The sequence below is a fragment of the Rutidosis leptorrhynchoides genome, chromosome 5 (assembly GCF_046630445.1).
Source record: "Rutidosis leptorrhynchoides isolate AG116_Rl617_1_P2 chromosome 5, CSIRO_AGI_Rlap_v1, whole genome shotgun sequence".
NCBI lineage: Eukaryota > Viridiplantae > Streptophyta > Magnoliopsida > Asterales > Asteraceae > Rutidosis > Rutidosis leptorrhynchoides.
In genome coordinates, this window is record NC_092337.1 from 397,372,948 (window position 1) to 397,394,574 (window position 21,627).

At 33.4% G+C, this 21,627-nt stretch overlaps 1 non-coding gene and 1 pseudogene across 1 annotated transcript; both read right to left on the reverse strand.

Moving 5' to 3' along the window:
- Window positions 1-533: 533 nt before the first annotated feature.
- Window positions 534-21,627, reverse strand: part of LOC139849860 (uncharacterized) — a 197,477-nt pseudogene continuing 176,383 nt past the window's right edge.
- LOC139850935 (small nucleolar RNA R71) lies at window positions 10,346-10,452 on the reverse strand. Its single transcript, XR_011760308.1, has one exon. It is a non-coding gene; the product is annotated as a small nucleolar RNA R71 (small nucleolar RNA).

Below are 21,627 nucleotides of genomic sequence, written 5' to 3' on the forward strand. Positions count from 1 at the left end.
GGACAAGCAACGCTCAAGTGTGGGAATATTTGATAATGCTAAAAACGAACATATATTTCATAGCATTATTCCTCAAGAAAGACAAGCTTTTAGTTGCAATTGTTCTATTTACAAGTGATATTCGTTTAAATAATAAAAAGTGAAGACAAAAGACAGATTCGACGAATTGAAGACACAAACGACCAAAAAGCTCAAAAGTACAAAAGACAATCAAAAAGGTTCCAATTATTGATAAGAAACGTCTCGAAATTACAAGAGTACAAGATTCAAAACGCAAAGTACAAAATATAAAATTGTACGCAAGGACGTTCGAAAATCCGGAACCGGGACCAGAGTCAACTCTTAACGCTCGACGCAACGGACTAAAAATTACAAGTTAACTATGTATATAAATATAATATAATATATAATTAATTATATTAATTATATATATATTATATATATAATAAAAACCGTCGGCAGAGAAAGACTCCAAAGTGTGAAATAAAATATTAATTATACCAATTGATATTACATGGGACGTTTACTATAAACTACACTATTGAAATAAAATATAATAATATAATAATATTGAAATAGAATATAATAATATAATAATATTGAAATAAAATATAATAATATAATAATATTTTATAATCAAATTTGATACGTAAAAGTTTTAAAAGTTTTAAAAAGTCGTATTTATTAAATACTTCAGGGATATATTATGTAACTTATAATTAATAATTTCTATCATGTCGCTTTCATGTGAATAGTAAATTAATTAATTTATTTTCATTTACTATTCATGAATAGTAAATGAATTAAAAAAAAAAATTTTGAAAAAAATTAATATTATAATAAAAAAAATATTCGTTATATAAAAAAAAAATTGTAAAAAAAAAACGTTTTTTTTTTAGAAAAAAAATTCATTTAAAAAAAAAAAAAAAAAAAACGTAAAAAAAACAAAAACGTAAAAAAAAAAAATTTATTAAAAAAAAAAATATATTTTTTAAGATTTTGTCTATAAAAAAAAATTGTTTTTTTTAGTTTTATTACCTTTAGATTTTTAGACTATAGTCGCAACTTTTAGTATTAAGTTTAGTTTTGCCATACTTATTTTTACTTCTAGAATTTTTAGGCTTTGCCGTAAAATCCCTTAAGTGCTTATTTCTTAGACTAAGATTTATGTGCTTTAGAATTTTGCGACGCCGTTTTTCGCGCTACTTTCTTATTTTTATTTTTCGACGCCTATTTTTCGACCTTTTATTTTTCGATATTTTTCGACGCGCAATCTTTTTCTCTCTTATTTCTCGCCATTCTAGTTTTTAGGACTTACAATTTTTTCTACTTCTTCTCTAAATTTCTTAAAATTACGAAAATTTATTTTAAGTGGTTAAATTGATAGACATCAAAATTTTCTGGTTCGTAGTAATAGTTGGATTTGTACGTGGACCGGGTTATTGGAGCCAAACAGTACTCAATTATATTGAGACCAAACGAATCCTGCCCCTCTGCTGCATCTTTTGGCTATTCGAAACGTGGGCAAAATCAGAAAAGTCTATTGATTGGATAACTTATTATAATTTTTCTTTCCTTTTAAAAACTAATAGGATATTCAGTGAATGCACCGAGCAAGACGTTCACCACCTTTTGTACGTTCACCACCTGTAACTAGATCAAGACATTTAGCAAATATAACCGCCGTTGATTTTTCTTTAGAATCGTCATCCAGTCGACCAAGTACTTCAGTTCAAATTTCCGATAACCCAGTTTTTGAAACAAACCTCACAATTGAGAATCCAGAGAATACTCAGGGACAATTCCGAGACCCTGATCCACTAATTATTCCTCCAGAACCACCAATCATTCAAACAGAGATTGTTGAGGAAGAAACCATTAAATTAGAAACCTCTAGTGATTCGGATACAACACTTCCAATCATGGAAAATCTAGAACCTCTAAGTATGGAAGACCGAATGAGAGCCACACGCACGGGCCAAGGTCACGCCATTATTAAGCCAGACATTAATGCGCCAGATTATGAAATCAAAGGACAAATCCTACACATGGTAACTAATCAGTGCCAATATAGTGGTGCGCCGAAGGAAGATCCAAACGAACATCTTCGTACGTTTAATAGGATCTGTACACTATTCAAAATCCGAGAAGTTGAGGATGAACAGATCTATCTCATGTTGTTTCCCTGGACTTTAAAGGGAGAAGCCAAAGATTGGTTAGAATCGTTACCTGAAGGGGCGATTGACACATGGGATGTTTTAGTTGAAAAATTTCTTAAACAATTCTTTCCGGCATCCAAAGCCGTGAGACTTCAAGGAGAAATTGTTACGTTCGCGCAAAATCCAAATGAAACATTATATGAGGCATGGACAAGATTCGGAAGGATGTTGAGAGGATGTCCTCAACACGGTTTAGACACTTATCAAATAGTACAAATATTCTACCAAGGTGTCAACGTTGCTACACGGAAAGACATCGACATAACAGCTGGTGGTTCAATTATGAAGAAAACCGCAACTGAAGCTTACAAAATTATTGATAACACAGCCTCCCACTCTCATGAGTGGCACCAAGAAAAAGATATCTTTCGATCATCTAAAGCGGCTAGAGCCGATTCTAGCCATGACTTTGATTCCGTTTCCGCAAAAATAGATGCTTTCGAAAGACGAATGGAAAAGATGAATAAAGATATTCACGCAATACGAATCAGTTGTGAGCTATGCGGTGGACCACACTTATTGAAAGATTGTCACATTGAACCAACCATGGAACAACGAGAGAATGTTTTCTATATGAACCAAAGGCCGGGAAATAATTATCAAAATAATTATCAACCGCCAAAGCTAAACTTCAATCGAAATCAAAACATTCTTTACAATCCAAAAGGACCCGAAAATAACTGGTATAACCAACAAGGTCCGAATAACCAACCAACTCAAAACAACACTTTCAATCAACAAAGACCTGGCTTGTATAAACCACCACAACAAACCGAAGAGAAAAAGTCAAATATGGAAGACGTGGTATTCAAGCTAGTTGAATCTCAAACACAATTTATTGAAACTCAAACCCAAACAAATGAGAGGTTTGATCAGTCATTAAGAACTCAACAAGCTTCCATTTTGAATCTAGAAAAACACGTAGGTACTCTTGCTAGCTTAATGAGTGAGAGGGAACAAGGAAAGCTACCGAGTAATACTGAAGCAAATCCTCGGAATGAGAATGTTAACATGGTTTCAACAAATTCTGAAAAACCAGCTCCGGAAGATGGGAAGGTTTTAGATGAGAATAAAAATGAAGAAGTTACACCACCACCACCAGAGTATGTAAAGCCAGTGGTGGCACCATACAGACCACCCATCTCGTTTCCAAGAAAAGGAGTTGAGTATGAGCAAGTAATAGGTAATAAAGTTTGTGATACCTCTGGAAAGAAGAAGAAGAAGAATAAAAAAGTGCAAGAAACAAAAACAGTAGAAGTAAACCCGGTGAAGACAGTTCCACCAAATCCTCCACCTAGGGTAGGTGATCCGGGTGAATTTATTGTTCCTTGTCTACTTAGTGACTGTGTCATGTATGATGCACTAGCAGATTTAGGTTCAAGTGTGAGTGTTATGCCTCTTTTATTATATAAGAGATTAGGTGTAGGTGAGTTAACTCCAACAGATATGAGTGTTCGACTCCTTGATCAAACCATTAAGCACCCAGTTGGAATTGCTGACAACCTACCCGTTCAAGTAGGTAATTTAACCCTTCTAGTTGAATTTATTGTCATTGACATAGAAGAGGACCTAAACATTCCTCTAATTTTAGGTCGACCATTTTTTGCGTCCACCAGGGCGTTATTTGATGTAAGAAATGGTAGAATGACACTTAGTAGTGATGACAAATCAATCACCTTTATGATTCGAAAGTCTAAATCTCCACCAACCAAAACCGTTGAACCAACAAAAACGATTGGTAATAACCATGTTGTTTTACCAACTCCAACGGCAGTGCTTAACAATAATAAAACGCCTAAGTGTGGGGAAAATGAAGTAACACCTAATGATGACTTGATAATAAAGAACCCCGTTGTTGATACGAAATTAAATGACCCCGTTATTAACAGTTCAATGAAGAAACTTTTTAAACGGGCTATCGATGCTAGAAGTAAGGGGAACTTTAAGTTATGTAACCGGTTAGTATCCAATCTGTCGCCTAAAGAAAAGGCGAAACTAGTTGAATTTTGGGATATTACGGAAGAAGCCGGGCACTGGCTTAAAGAAAAAGTCACAGATAGGCAAGTTGATTATGGACCAAAAGAAATTGACGATGAAGTTAATCACAATTTCGACACCACAGCTACCTAAGTGTGGGGAGATTCAAATGTTCTAAGAAAATGTTATCTAGAGTTAGTTGTTCTGTTCTCGTGTAGTTCCGAGAATGGAATCCGATTGGTCTTTTTCGCTAGCAGACACTAAAGAACTAGTTTTCTCCCCCCATTCTGAATTTTTGTTTTTTTTAGGTTTTATATAAAATTAATATGCTTTTTAAATTTAAGTTTTGTGTTTTTTTTAAAAAACAAAAATTTACTTTATTTCATTAAGTTGAAAAAAAAATGATTTCTAAAATTCGTCGTGAGTTGAAGACTAGGTCGTTGAGCCGAAATTACTTTACCCGAGGGCGGGGCGAAAAATTTTGTTATCATTATTTTTAATTTTATTGATTTAAAGTATGCAAAAAAAAAAAAAATTTTTTTTTTTTGATTTTATAAATTTTTGAACGTGGGGTAATAAACCCAACTTTAAAAATATGTATATATGTTTGTATTTTATCATGTAAAAAACAGGGTAAAACAACGCACTTTCAAAGACTATCATTAAAGTTCAGCAAAAGGTACTAATTTTGACGACAAGACGCAAAACAACAAATATGATATAACAAATGAAGGAATGAACGATGAGGCGCCATCTATCATTCGACGAGCTTTGTAATTACAAACTCGGTATTTTTAATCACTTTTCTACGCTAATCACCCTCATGAATTTAAATTATAGTCTGATTTCATGCAAATGAGGGCATTGCATGATCTTAAGTGTGGGGAAGGGTTATAAATTCTCTCAGGTTTATACTTGGTTTATTTGCCAAATTTTGTGAAAATTTGAAAAATTTTCAATTAAATGAAGTCAAAATCATGTTTATACATATTTATGAACGGTGAAAACTAGGTGATAATACCGAAATTATCGTTACCTCGAAAAGGACATAAATTGAGAAACAACTTAAAACGCTTGAATTCATTTAAAATGGAATAAAGGAGAATAAAAAGGCAAAGAAAGAAACTAAGTGTGGGGATAATGTACCAAGTTATTCAATTAAAAACTATCTATCACATATTTTTGTACAAGATTATTGCAGGTACTTTTGTTTTGGATAATACTAATCAGTTTTACCCGATTTACTATAATACTTTTGAAAGAAAGATGGATCTACACGATGAATCAATTCCATCATTTGAAGGAAGTAAAGTCTTCCGAAAAAGACACACGCTTCTTGATTTAGGTCAAGAAGTTGTCGTCCAGACCAGCTGTAGGTTGACGAAAAATCTAGAAAAGTCATCACTAAAATTGGCTGGAAATCCACGGACCTCAGCATCAAACAGGGTCGCCATGTGGTCAGATTTATCCTAACCATGAGAAGGATTTATCTCGTACAATGGGGGGGGGCACCGTGCAAATTAGCTTGATAAGACTAATGAATCAGATCCCCAGAAAGGATAATCTCCTTAAAGATTAAAAATCAGCTTTTAAGACTGATATTACTCAATCCTAGAGATTGACCTTAAAGATTGAGAATTCAAACTCATGGAATTCAATGATATCTAAACTCGAGCTTGAACGAAAAATATTTTGATCAAAATTAAAACCGATTTGTTTTCTGAAAACCCATTTTCAATGCGTTCATTACCATTGAACGTAAAATCCTGAGAATTCATCAGAATTCATTAGGTCACCTGAACCAAATCGGGTGTCAACCGTAAGAACGGTGGTTGCATAGCATGGTCGGAGACAGGACCTTGTGCCAGACCGAAAAATTATAAGGGTGAGCTTTACTGTTGCTCCTACAAAGGATAGTAAAAGCATCCGACACGTTTTTGGACCATAATTAAAAGCATGTCACGGGACATTGCCTTAACAGTTTCTTGTTCATCGCTTTCCTTTACAACCGGACGGTAGTTTGCCGAAAGGTAATATACGGGACAAGTAAACTGGACGTGTTGCTTTCCTAATACAAGGTTAGCAAGTGGGTAACACAAAACCACAAGTGTTGAGCTAAAATTTTCAAATCTGAAACCCACACAACCCACAAAAATATTTTGCAAACACCGGTGAAGGGTTATTCCGGAAAACTTATCTAGGGTAAAAGCTAGATTAAATTTTCAAAAAGATCAAATGTTTTCATAAAGATCCAATTTCCTTAAGGATCTACATTTTCATAGTCATGTGGGACTGTAAACCACCTTTCAAATGTGCACTTTGCTTTGGAAACCGAAAGTAAATCGGCTATTTGATTGCAAGTGTCGTTGACCTAAACCCGAGGCAACTGTGGATGACACACCCACCTTTAACCATCATTACTATCATTGTTTATACCGCTATATCAAAAGCACTAATGTACAAAGTGTGATGAATAAAAAAGTGATTCATGTATGTTTTTATTTCAAGTTCTGTATTGCTTGAGGACAAGCAACGCTCAAGTGTGGGGATATTTGATCAAGCTAAAAAGGAACATATATTTCATAGCAATATCCCTTCTAAATAATAGGTTTTCATATGTAATTGTATTATATTTTCATTGTAATTGTTTAAATAAATAAGTGCGAAGATAAAAGGCGAAAACGAAGATTTGAAGACACAAAGGTCCGGAAAGCTAAAAAGTACAAGATACAATTAAAGTGGTTCAATTTATTGATGAGAAACGTCTAAAAATGACAAGAGTACAAGACGCAAAACACAAAGTACACGATATAAAATAGTACGAAAGAGCGTTCGAAAATCCGGAACCGAGGCATGAACCAACTTTCAACGCTCGACGCAACGGAGCTGAAAGTACAAGTCAACTATGCACAAGAATATAATATAATATTTAAATAATTCATAATAAGAATAATATTAAATAATAAAAAGTTGTTAATTGAGCATAGTTCAGGGGTCATAAGTGAAAATTTCAATTTATCATTTGCCTATAAAAGGCCATCTAAATCGATGATTTAGATACACCTTTTTCCAATCTTCTTTCTTTCTTATGTAATTTATATTTATATTTATAATATTAAGTTTAATTTAAGATTAACAATAATTGGGTTATTGTAAGAAATGTTTTACGGGTTTTAAAGTAGGAACTCTGTCCGTGTAACGCTACGCGATTAATAATCACTGTAAGTTATGTTCTTTTTTTTAAATTAATGTCTCGTAACTAAGTTATTATTATGCTTATTTAAGCCGAAGTAATCGTGATGTTTGACTAAATATTAAGACGGGGTTATTGGATTTTGTACCATAATTAAGGTTTGGGCAAAAGACCGACACTTGTGGAAATTAGACTATTGACTATTAATAGATGGGGGGTATTGTCTAATTGAGTGACAACTCATTGGAGTCTGTCGAACCTATCTTCAAATTAATTATCCTAATAATTAATAATGATTATGGTCGTCTTATTTAGTGACGATCATATGGAATCTATTATAATCATTTAATTAATTATTCGGGTTGGGTAATTGATTATTCAAACTGATCAAGTGGGTAAATTAATATTCATATCTAATCAAAACAGGGGTAGATTACATACAGTGATAACTGGTGTAATTGTTGACAGAAGTGATAACTGCGTCACAGTTTAAATCCTTAATTAGTTGGAATATTTGACTTCGGGTATAAGGGTAATTTGACGAGGACACTCGCACTTTATATTTATGACCGATGGACTATTATGGATAAAAACCAGATAGGTATCAAATAAACCATGACAAAGGACAATTAACCCGAGTAACAATTAATTAAAATCAAAACGTTAAACATCATGATTACGGAAGTTTAAATAAGCATAATTGTTTTATTGTATTTTTCATCGCACTTTTATTTTCTGTCATTTTATTTTCTGTCATTTTATTTATCGCAATTTATTTTACGCACTTTAATTTTTGTCATTTATTTTTACGCTTAAAATCGACAAACCGGTCATTAAACGGTAAAACCCCCATTTTATAATAATACTACTACTTATTTATATATATATTTTTACAAATAAACTTAATAATATAGCGTTAACTTCACCAGCTCCCTGTGGAACGAACCGGACTTACTAAAAACTACACTACTCTACGATTAGGTACACTGCCTATAAGTGTTGTAGCAAGGTTTAGGTATATCCACTCGATAAATAAATAAATAAAACTTGTGTAATATTTCGTCGCATTTTGTAGTAAAAATTAATACTATTTCGTACACCCCGCTGCACACATCAAGTTTTTGGCGCCGCTGCCGGGGAGCGCTAAAACGCTATATTTTTAATTATAATAATATTGAAATAAAATATAATAATATAATAATATTGAAATAGAATATAATAATATAATAATATTGAAATAAAATATAATAATATAATAATATTTTATAATCAAATTTGATACGTAAAAGTTTTAAAAGTTTTAAAAAGTCGTATTTATTAAATACTTCAGGGGTATATTATGTAACTTATAATTAATAATTTCTATCATGTCGCTTTCATGTGAATAGTAAATTAATTAATTTATTTTCATTTACTATTCATGAATAGTAAATGAATTAAAAAAAAAATTTTGAAAAAAAATAATATTATAATAAAAAAAATATTCGTTTTAAAAAAAAAAAAAATTTCAAAAAAAAAAAAAAAAAACGTTTTTAAAAAAAAAATTCGTTTTAAAAAAAAAAATAAAAAAAAAAAAATTTTAAAAAAAAAATTATATAAAAAAAAATTTTAAAAAAAAAAAATTTAAAATCCTTAAAAAACGAAATAAAAAAAAAATTAAAAATTAAAATTTTTTTTTTTTTTTATTACCTTTAGATTTTTAGACTCTAGTTACAATTTTTAGTATTAAGTTTAGTTTTACCATAGTTATTTTTATTTCTAGAATTTTTAGGTTTGCCGTAAAATCCCTTAAGTGCTTATTCCTTAGACTAAGATTTATGTGCTTTAGAATTTTGCGACGCCGTTTTTCGCGCTACTTTCTTATTTTTATTTTTCGACGCCTATTTTTCGACCTTTTATTTTTCGACATTTTTCGACGCGCAATCTTTTTCTCTCTTATTTCTCGCCATTCTAGTTTTTAGGACTTAGAATTTTTTCTACTTCTTCTCTAAATTTCTTAAAATTACGAAAATTTATTTTAAGTGGTTAAATTGATAGACATCAAAATTTTCTGGTTCGTAGTAATAGTTGGATTTGTACGTGGACCGGGTTATTGGAGCCAAACAGTACTCAATTATATTGAGACCAAACGAATCCTGCCCCTCTGCTGCATCTTTTGGCTATTCGAAACGTGGGCAAAATCAGAAAAGTCTATTGATTGGATAACTTATTATAATTTTTCTTTCCTTTTAAAAACTAATAGGATATTCAGTGAATGCACCGAGCAAGACGTTCACCACCTTTTGTACGTTCACCACCTGTAACTAGATCAAGACATTTAGCAAATATAACCGCCGTTGATTTTTCTTTAGAATCGTCATCCAGTCGACCAAGTACTTCAGTTCAAATTTCCGATAACCCAGTTTTTGAAACAAACCTCACAATTGAGAATCCAGAGAATACTCAGGGACAATTCCGAGACCCTGATCCACTAATTATTCCTCCAGAACCACCAATCATTCAAACAGAGATTGTTGAGGAAGAAACCATTAAATTAGAAACCTCTAGTGATTCGGATACAACACTTCCAATCATGGAAAATCTAGAACCTCTAAGTATGGAAGACCGAATGAGAGCCACACGCACGGGCCAAGGTCACGCCATTATTAAGCCAGACATTAATGCGCCAGATTATGAAATCAAAGGACAAATCCTACACATGGTAACTAATCAGTGCCAATATAGTGGTGCGCCGAAGGAAGATCCAAACGAACATCTTCGTACGTTTAATAGGATCTGTACACTATTCAAAATCCGAGAAGTTGAGGATGAACAGATCTATCTCATGTTGTTTCCCTGGACTTTAAAGGGAGAAGCCAAAGATTGGTTAGAATCGTTACCTGAAGGGGCGATTGACACATGGGATGTTTTAGTTGAAAAAATTCTTAAAAAATTCTTTCCGGCATCCAAAGCCGTGAGACTTCAAGGAGAAATTGTTACGTTCGCGCAAAAGCCAAATGAAACATTATATGAGGCATGGACAAGATTCGGAAGGATGTTGAGAGGATGTCCTCAACACGGTTTAGACACTTATCAAATAGTACAAATATTCTACCAAGGTGTCAACGTTGCTACACGGAAAGACATCGACATAACAGCTGGTGGTTCAATTATGAAGAAAACCGCAACTGAAGCTTACAAAATTATTGATAACACAGCCTCCCACTCTCATGAGTGGCACCAAGAAAAAGATATCTTTCGATCATCTAAAGCGGCTAGAGCCGATTCTAGCCATGACTTTGATTCCGTTTCCGCAAAAATAGATGCTTTCGAAAGACGAATGGAAAAGATGAATAAAGATATTCACGCAATACGAATCAGTTGTGAGCTATGCGGTGGACCACATTTATTGAAAGATTGTCACATTGAACCAACCATGGAACAACGAGAGAATGTTTTCTATATGAACCAAAGGCCGGGAAATAATTATCAAAATAATTATCAACCGCCAAAGCTAAACTTCAATCGAAATCAAAACATTCTTTACAATCCAAAAGGACCCGAAAATAACTGGTATAACCAACAAGGTCCGAATAACCAACCAACTCAAAACAACACTTTCAATCAACAAAGACCTGGCTTGTATAAACCACCACAACAAACCGAAGAGAAAAAGTCAAATATGGAAGACGTGGTATTCAAGCTAGTTGAATCTCAAACACAATTTATTGAAACTCAAACCCAAATAAATGAGAGGTTTGATCAGTCATTAAGAACTCAACAAGCTTCCATTTTGAATCTAGAAAAACACGTAGGTACTCTTGCTAGCTTAATGAGTGAGAGGGAACAAGGAAAGCTACCGAGTAATACTGAAGCAAATCCTCGGAATGAGAATGTTAACATGGTTTCAACAAATTCTGAAAAACCAGCTCCTGAAGATGGGAAGGTTTTAGATGAGAATAAAAATGAAGAAGTTACACCACCACCACCAGAGTATGTAAAGCCAGTGGTGGCACCATACAGACCACCCATCTAGTTTCCAAGAAAAGGAGTTGAGTATGAGCAAGTAATAGGTAATAAAGTTTGTGATACCTCTGGAAAGAAGAAGAAGAAGAATAAAAAAGTGCAAGAAACAAAAACAGTAGAAGTAAACCCGGTGAAGACAGTTCCACCAAATCCTCCACCTAGGGTAGGTGATCCGGGTGAATTTATTGTTCCTTGTCTACTTAGTGACTGTGTCATGTATGATGCACTAGCAGATTTAGGTTCAAGTGTGAGTGTTATGCCTCTTTTATTATATAAGAGATTAGGTGTAGGTGAGTTAACTCCAACAGATATGAGTGTTCGACTCCTTGATCAAACCATTAAGCACCCAGTTGGAATTGCTGACAACCTACCCGTTCAAGTAGGTAATTTAACCTTTCTAGTCGAATTTATTGTCATTGACATAGAAGAGGACCTAAACATTCCTCTAATTTTAGGTCGACCATTTTTTGCGTCCACCAGGGCGTTATTTGATGTAAGAAATGGTAGAATGACACTTAGTAGTGATGACAAATCAATCACCTTTATGATTCGAAAGTCTAAATCTCCACCAACCAAAACCGTTGAACCAACAAAAACGATTGGTAATAACCATGTTGTTTTACCAACTCCAACGGCAGTGCTTAACAATAATAAAACGCCTAAGTGTGGGGAAAATGAAGTAACACCTAATGATGACTTGATAATAAAGAACCCCGTTGTTGATACGAAATTAAATGACCCCGTTATTAACAGTTCAATGAAGAAACTTTTTAAACGGGCTATCGATGCTAGAAGTAAGGGGAACTTTAAGTTATGTAACCGGTTAGTATCCAATCTGTCGCCTAAAGAAAAGGCGAAACTAGTTGAATTTTGGGATATTACGGAAGAAGCCGGGCACTGGCTTAAAGAAAAAGTCACAGATAGGCAAGTTGATTATGGACCAAAAGAAATTGACGATGAAGTTAATCACAATTTCGACACCACAGCTACCTAAGTGTGGGGAGATTCAAATGTTCTAAGAAAATGTTATCTAGAGTTAGTTGTTCTGTTCTCGTGTAGTTCCGAGAATGGAATCCGATTGGTCTTTTTCGCTAGCAGACACTAAAGAACTAGTTTTCTCCCCCCATTCTGAATTTTTGTTTTTTTAGGTTTTATATAAAATTAATATGCTTTTTAAATTTAAGTTTTGTGTTTTTTTTTAAAAAACAAAAATTTACTTTATTTCATTAAGTTGAAAAAAAAATGATTTCTAAAATTCGTCGTGAGTTGAAGACTAGGTCGTTGAGCCGAAATTACTTTACCCGAGGGCGGGCGAAAAATTTTGTTATCATTATTTTTAATTTTATTGATTTAAAGTATGCAAAAAAAAAAAAAAAATTTTTTTTTGATTTTATAAATTTTTGAACGTGGGGTAATAAACCCAACTTTAAAAATATGTATATATGTTTGTATTTTATCATGTAAAAAACAGGGTAAAACAACGCACTTTCAAAGACTGTCATTAAAGTTCAGCAAAAGGTACTAATTTTGACGACAAGACGCAAAACAACAAATATGATATAACAAATGAAGGAATGAACGATGAGGCGCCATCTATCATTCGACGAGCTTTGTAATTACAAACTCGGTATTTTTAATCACTTTTCTACGCTAATCACCCTCATGAATTTAAATTATAGTCTGATTTCATGCAAATGAGGGCATTGCATGATCTTAAGTGTGGGGAAGGGTTATAAATTCTCTCAGGTTTATACTTGGTTTATTTGCCAAATTTTGTGAAAATTTGAAAAATTTTCAATTAAATGAAGTCAAAATCATGTTTATACATATTTATGAACGGTGAAAACTAGGTGATAATACCGAAATTATCGTTACCTCGAAAAGGATATAAATTAAGAAACAACTTAAAACGCTTGAATTCATTTAAAATGGAATAAAGGAGAATAAAAAGGCAAAGAAAGAAACTAAGTGTGGGGATAATGTACCAAGTTATTCAATTAAAAACTATCTATCACATATTTTTGTACAAGATTATTGCAGGTACTTTTGTTTTGGATAATACTAATCAGTTTTACCCGATTTACTATAATACTTTTGAAAGAAAGATGGATCTACACGATGAATCAATTCCATCATTTGAAGGAAGTAAAGTCTTCCGAAAAAGACACACGCTTCTTGATTTAGGTCAAGAAGTTGTCGTCCAGACCAGCTGTAGGTTGACGAAAAATCTAGAAAAGTCATCACTAAAATCGGCTGGAAATCCACGGACCTCAGCATCAAACAGGGTCGCCATGTGGTCAGATTTATCCTAACCATGAGAAGGATTTATCTCGTACAATGGGGGGGGTACCGTGCAAATTAGCTTGATAAGACTAATGAATCAGATCCCCAGAAAGGATAATCTCCTTAAAGATTAAAAATCAGCTTTTAAGACTGATATTACTCAATCCTAGAGATTGACCTTAAAGTTTGAGAATTCAAACTCATGGAATTCAATGATATCTAAACTCGAGCTTGAACGAAAAATATTTTGATCAAAATTAAAACCGATTTGTTTTCTGAAAACCCATTTTCAATGCGTTCATTACCATTGAACGTAAAATCCTGAGAATTCATCAGAATTCATTAGGTCACCTGAACCAAATCGGATGTCAACCGTAAGAACGGTGGTTGCATAGCATGGTCGGAGACAGGACCTTGTGCCAGACCGAAAAATTATAAGGGTGAGCTTTACTGTTGCTCCTACAAAGGATAGTAAAAGCATCCGACACGTTTTTGGACTATAATTAAAAGCATGTCACGGGACATTGCCTTAACAGTTTCTTGTTCATCGCTTTCCTTTACAACCGGACGGTAGTTTGCCGAAAGGTAATATACGGGACAAGTAAACTGGACGTGTTGCTTTCCTAATACAAGGTTAGCAAGTGGGTAACACAAAACCACAAGTGTTGAGCTAAAATTTTCAAATCTGAAACCCACACAACCCACAAAAATATTTTGCAAACACCGGTGAAGGGTTTTTCCGGAAAACTTATCTAGGGTAAAAGCTAGATTAAATTTTCAAAAAGATCAAATGTTTTCATAAAGATCCAATTTCCTTAAGGATCTACATTTTCATAGTCATGTGGGACTGTAAACCACCTTTCAAATGTGCACTTTGCTTTGGAAACCGAAAGTAAATCGGCTATTTGATTGCAAGTGTTGTTGACCTAAACCCGAGGCAACTGTGGATGACACACCCACCTTTAACCATCATTACTATCATTGTTTATACCGCTATATCAAAAGCACTAATGTACAAAGTGTGATGAATAAAAAAGTGATTCATGTATGTTTTTATTTCAAGTTCTGTATTGCTTGAGGACAAGCAACGCTCAAGTGTGGGGATATTTGATAAGGCTAAAAAGGAACATATATTTCATAGCAATATCCCTTCTAAATAATAGGTTTTCATATGTAATTGTATTATATTTTCATTGTAATTGTTTAAATAAATAAGTGCGAAGACAAAAGGCGAAAACGAAGATTTGAAGACACAAAGGTCCGGAAAGCTAAAAAGTACAAGATACAATTAAAGTGGTTCAATTTATTGATGAGAAACGTCTAAAAATGACAAGAGTACAAGACGCAAAACACAAAGTACACGATATAAAATAGTACGAAAGAGCGTTCGAAAATTCGGAACCGAGGCATGAACCAACTTTCAACGCTCGACTCAACGGAGCTGAAAGTACAAGTCAACTATGCACAAGAATATAATATAATATTTAAATAATTCATAATAAGAATAATATTAAATAATAAAAAGTTGTTAATTGAGCATAGTTCAGGGGTCATAAGTGAAAATTTCAATTTATCATTTGCCTATAAAAGGCCATCTAAATCGATGATTTAGATACACCTTTTTCCAATCTTCTTTCTTTCTTATGTAATTTATATTTATATTTATAATATTAAGTTTAATTTAAGATTAATAATAATTGGGTTATTGTAAGAAATGTTTTACGGGTTTTAAAGTAGGAACTATGTCCGTGTAACGCTACGCGATTAATAATCACTGTAAGTTATGTTCTTTTTTTTTTAAATTAATGTCTCGTAACTAAGTTATTATTATGCTTATTTAAGCCGAAGTAATCGTGATGTTTGACTAAATATTAAGACGGGGTTATTGGATTTTGTACCATAATTAAGGTTTGGGCAAAAGACCGACACTTGTGGAAATTGGACTATTGACTATTAATAGATGGGGGGTATTGTCTAATTGAGTGACAACTCATTGGAGTCTGTCGAATCTATCTTCAAATTAATTATCCTAATAATTAATAATGATTATGGTCGTCCTATTTAGTGACGTTCATATGGAATCTATTATAATCATTTAATTAATTATTCGGGTTGGGTAATTGATTATTCAAACTGATCAAGTGGGTAAATTAATATTCATATCTAATCAAAACAGGGGTAGATTACATACAGTGATAACTGGTGTAATTGTTGACAGAAGTGATAACTGCGTCACAGTTTAAATCCTTAATTAGTTGGAATATTTGACTTCGGGTATAAGGGTAATTTGACGAGGACACTCGCACTTTATATTTATGACCGATGGACTATTATGGATAAAAACCAGATAGGTATCAAATAAACCATGACAAAGGACAATTAACCCGAGTAACAATTAATTAAAATCAAAACGTTAAACATCATGATTACGGAAGTTTAAATAAGCATAATTGTTTTATTGTATTTTTCATCGCACTTTTATTTTCTGTCATTTTATTTTCTGTCATTTTATTTATCGCAATTTATTTTACGCACTTTAATTTTTGTCATTTATTTTTACGCTTAAAATCGACAAACCGGTCATTAAACGGTAAAACCCCCATTTTATAATAATACTACTACTTATTTATATATATATTTTTACAAATAAACTTAATAATATAGCGTTAACTTCACCAGCTCCCTGTGGAACGAACCGGACTTACTAAAAACTACACTACTCTACGATTAGGTACACTGCCTATAAGTGTTGTAGCAAGGTTTAGGTATATCCACTCGATAAATAAATAAATAAAACTTGTGTAATATTTCGTCGCATTTTGTAGTAAAAATTAATACTATTTCGTACACCCCGCTGCAAAAATCAAGTATTATATATATATATTTTACGTATATATGAGAGAAGAGAGAAATAGAATATGAAAAATGATCAGAATTCGGTTTGCTTTATAGCCAGAGTTGAAATTTGGGGCTCCGCGACTCGCGATGAATTTTGCCTTCAAACCCCGCGAGTCGCGGAGAATGTATTTACAGCTCACACCCTTGGAGTTTCTCTGCCGACGGTTTTATAATATATAAATATAATATATATATAATTAATATAATTAATTATATATTATATTATATTTATATACATAGTTAACTTGTAATTTTTAGTCCGTTGCGTCGAGCGTTAAGAGTTGACTCTGGTCCCGGTTCCGGATTTTCGAACGTCCTCGCGTACAATTTAATATCTTGTACTTTGCGTTTTGAATCTTGTACTTTTGTAATTTCGAGACGTTTCTTATCAATAATTGGAACCTTTTTGATTGTCTTTTGTACTTTTGAGCTTTTTGGTCGTTTGCGTCTTCAATTCGTCGAATCTGTCTTTTGTCTTCACTTTTTATTATTTAAACGAATATCACTTGTAAATAGAACAATTGCAACTAAAAGCTTGTCTTTCTTGAGGAATAATGCTATGAAATATATGTTCGTTTTTAGCATTATCAAATATTCCCACACTTGAGCGTTGCTTGTCCTCAAGCAATATCGTCTTGAAATACTAGAATCACTTCTTTATTCTTCACACTTTGTACATCAGTGATTTCTATACGGCGGTATAAACAATGGTAGTAACGATATGGTTTACAGTCCCACATGACTATAAAAATTTAGATCCATTAAGGAAATTGGATCTTTATGAAAACATTTGATCTTTTGAAATCTAGTTTTTACCCTAGATAAGTTTTCCGGAATAACCCTTTACCGGTGTTTGCAAAATATTTTTGTGGGTTTGGTGGGTTTTAGATTTGAAAATTTTAGCTCAAAACTTGCGGTTTTGTGTCACCCACTTGCTAACCTTGTATTAGGAAAGCAACACGTCCAGTTTACTTGTCCCGTATATTACCTTTCGGTAAACAACCGTCCGGTTGTAAAGGAAAGCGTTGAACAAGCAACTGTTAAGGCAATGTCCCGTGACATGCTTTTAATTATGGTCTATAACGTGTCGGACGCAATTACTATCCTTGGTAGGAGCAATAGTAAAGCTCACCGTTATAATTTTTCGGCCTGGCACAAGGTCCTGTCTTTGACCATGCTATGCAACCACCGTTCTTACGGTTGACACCCGATTTAGTTCAGGTGACCTAATGAATTCCAGGTGAATTCCTAGGATTTTACGTTCAATGGTAATGAACGCATTGAAAATAGGGTTTTCAGAAAACAAATCGGTTTATAATTTTGATCAAAATATTTTCTCGTTCAAGCTCGAGTTTAGATATCATTGAATTCCATGAGTTTGAATTCTCAATCTTTAAGGTCAATCTCTAGGATTGAGTAATATCAGTCTTAAAAGCTGATTTTTAATCTGTAAGGAGATTATCCTTTCTGGGGATCTGATTCATTAGTCTTATCCAGCTAATTTGCATGGTGCCCCCCCATTGTACGAGATAAATCCTTCTCATGGTTAGGATAAATCTGACCACTTGGCGACCCTGTTTAATGCTGAGGTCCGTGGATTTCCTGCTGATTTTAGTGATGACTTTTCTAGATTTTTCGTCAACCTACAGCTGGTCTGGACGACAACTTCATGACCTAAATCAAGAAGCGCGTGTCTTTTTCGGAAGACTTTACTTCCTTTTAATGATGGAATTGATTCATCATGTAGATCCATCTCTTCTTTTCTTTCATCGGGTAAAAACAGTTTAGTTTAGTCCAAAGCAAAAGTATTTTCAGTTATTTGTTACAGATATATGTGACATATGTTTAAAATAACTTGGTAAATTTTCCCACACTTGGCTTTTTATTTTCCTTTTTATCGTCCTCTATTCCATTTTAAATGAATTTTAACATTTTAGTTTGTTTCTTAATTTATGTCCTTTCCGAGGTAACAATAATTTCGGTGTTAAAACCTAGTTTTATCGTTCATAAATATGTATAAACATGATTTTGAATTCATTTAATTGAAAATTTTGAAAAATTTTACTAGAATTGGGTAGTCAGTATATAAGACTAGGGCTGTTCTTTTTTATCAGAGAGCACTAGATTCTAATACAACTACTGCTTTACTAGTATTTTTAATGGTAACCAAGTGTTTAATATAAAAATTTTAAAATCCGAAAGAATTTAACCCCTTCCCACACTTAAGATCTTGCAATGCCCTCATTTGCAAGAAATCAGTAACAATTTAAATTATTGAGGGTGATTTGTGTGAAAATGATTAAATTTTACCAAAGTTTCCAAATATATTGGCGTTTGTTTGCTGAATGATAAATGGTGCACATCATTTGTTCATTCCGTCTTGTTGTTATTTCACATATATTTTGCATCTTGTCGTCAAAATTAGTTGCTTTTGCTGAACTTAATGCCAGTCTTTGAAAATGCGTTGTTTTACCCTGTTGTGTACATAAGATAAACTGCAAACATATATACATATTTTTGAAGTTTGGTATATTACCCCACATTCAAAAATTATTAAAGTCTAAGAATAAAAGTTAGATAATTATAAAAATGATTACAATATTAACAAAAGTATTAAACGTATCAATAATTACAAATTACAAAATAATAAAAAATAATAAGTAAACTAAGGATGATATTAGTACCAATAGGGGTTCCAGGCATAACCATAAGTGCTATAGAATGCTTCGGCAGGGTCATACGTAGGATATGGTGGCTGCATCTCTATAGACCAAGGAGGGAAGACGGGTTTCGGTGTAGGAATATAGTTTCTACCTATATGTTGGCAATGAGTTATGATCTGGTTCTGATGAACTTGCCAATCTTCAAATGCTCTCTGTCTAGCATTTTCGTATTCCTGAGAAGCTATAAACCTATGCATTTCTTGCATCTCATTCCCCCCTCCTACATTACCTTGCTGCTGGTTTCTCTCCACCTGTGGATGTCTACCATGGTATCGTACTGCGGCGTTATTTCGCCTCTTCAAAACTTTCGCACCATGGTATACATTTAAACCTATAGTATCGCGGGGTTCTGGTTCTTCTACTAATAATCCCCCCGACTTATATCCACACCGAGATATTCACCAATCAAAGTAATAAAAATTCCACCTCCTATTATGCTATGTGGTCGCATCCCCCGAACCATAGCTGATAAATAATAACCCACACAATATGGTATACTTACAGCGCTTTGTGGGTCTCGAATATACATATGGTAAAACAAATCCTGTTCATTTACTTTTTCTTTGTTCTTACCCCTTTGTGTAATCGAATTAGCTAAAAACCTATGTATCACTCTTAATTCGGCTCTATCTATATCCAAATAAGAGTAATTTCCCCCTTTGAAACGGTGATGGCTTGTCATTTGACTCCACACACCGTGTGTATCAAAATTCTCATCTATCTTTCTACCGTTTAGTATCAATCCTCTACAATCGGCAGACGCTAACTCCTCAGGCGTATATATACGTAAAGCCTGAGCCATGTCCAGTAAAGAAATGTGGCGCATCGAACCGCCTAACAAAAATCTAATAAAAGAACGATCGGTTAAACTAGCTACCCGATCATTCAACTCTATACTACATAACAATTCTTCACACCATACTTTATATACAGGTCTACGTATGGTGAATAAACATATCAAGTCATTAAAAGAAGAATTACCATACCTCTGTACAAGTAATTCCCTAATTGGCCCGGCCAATTCTACAGCTTCTAAGGGTCCCCATTCTATGACCCTCGGTACCTCAACAACCTTGGAATGAAGAGTATGCAAACCCCGTTGATATTTTGGATAATCTATCCAAAGTCTGTCAAATCTCAGGTTCGGGTGCAACTCTTCCAAATGCATATCGGAAAAGGTCATGACTGGATGAGGTACATCCTGCTTGTAGTAGTTATCCACCTCCTGTTGTTCCAAATTTTCAGCAGGAGCATTGCGGGCTTGGGATGAAGATTCACCCCTTTCATTCTGCAAAACACATCAAACACAATTTTTGTGCATCCAAATATGCATTAGTGTCAGCAAAATCATCAATCAAAATAATTACAATGACATTATCAATTTATATCAAACTTAAGCTCATTTTCACATTTTTGTCAAATCTACACTTTTTCAAATAAGCATATACGAAAATGTTCGCCAAGTTCATAAGCATTCAACTCAAATAACATGTCAAAATAATCATTACTAGCAATTAAACAAGTCTCAAATGGCATTATCTTTCAAAAATCAAGTTCATGAATTTTAGACTTGAAAAAGTCCACTTTAATTCTCAAAATCATGTTTAGGCTCAAAGTTTGGATCATTTAACTACCTAAACATGTTACACTACTTATTTTAGTAACAATTCATGACAAAAATCGGCCATAACCTGTTTATATCAAAAAGCCCCAAATTTGCTCAAGAACACAAACCCTAGATTACTCAAAATTTGAAGTTTAAGGCTTCTAATCATGTTAAACAGCATCAATCTAGGTTATACAAGCATAATACATAAACAATTTAAGCTTAATTACACTAAAAAGCATCAAAATCAAATTGGGGAAAAAATAGCTCAAGAACACCAAATTTCGGATTAAATGGTGTTTAGGTGTAGAAATTTACCGTTTTTCTTGAGTAATTCTTAGATAGCATCCTTCTCAACATGATTTTAGCAAAAAATTTGGTGATTAACAGTTAAAAATTGGGATTTTTGGGGTTGTTTTTCGGGTTTTTTCGGGGTTTTTCGCAGCAGTTTGTTTGAGTTGGGTGTGTGAAACTGATCAGTTCTTGCGTTATATTTTTTTTCTGTAAATTGGTCCCTCCGCGAGTCGCGGGGATTTACCCTCCAAACTCCGCGAGTCGCGGAGTTTTTTTTTTTTATAATCATTAACTTTTGAAAACAATTAAGAAATTAATTTTAAAATTTTGTTTCCCTTGTTATTTAGGACGAGGTCGTTTCGGATCGATGTCCTAGTCCGTCCTTCGACAAAATTTTAAAATTTGTCTTTTTGTAGCGATTGTTTTAAA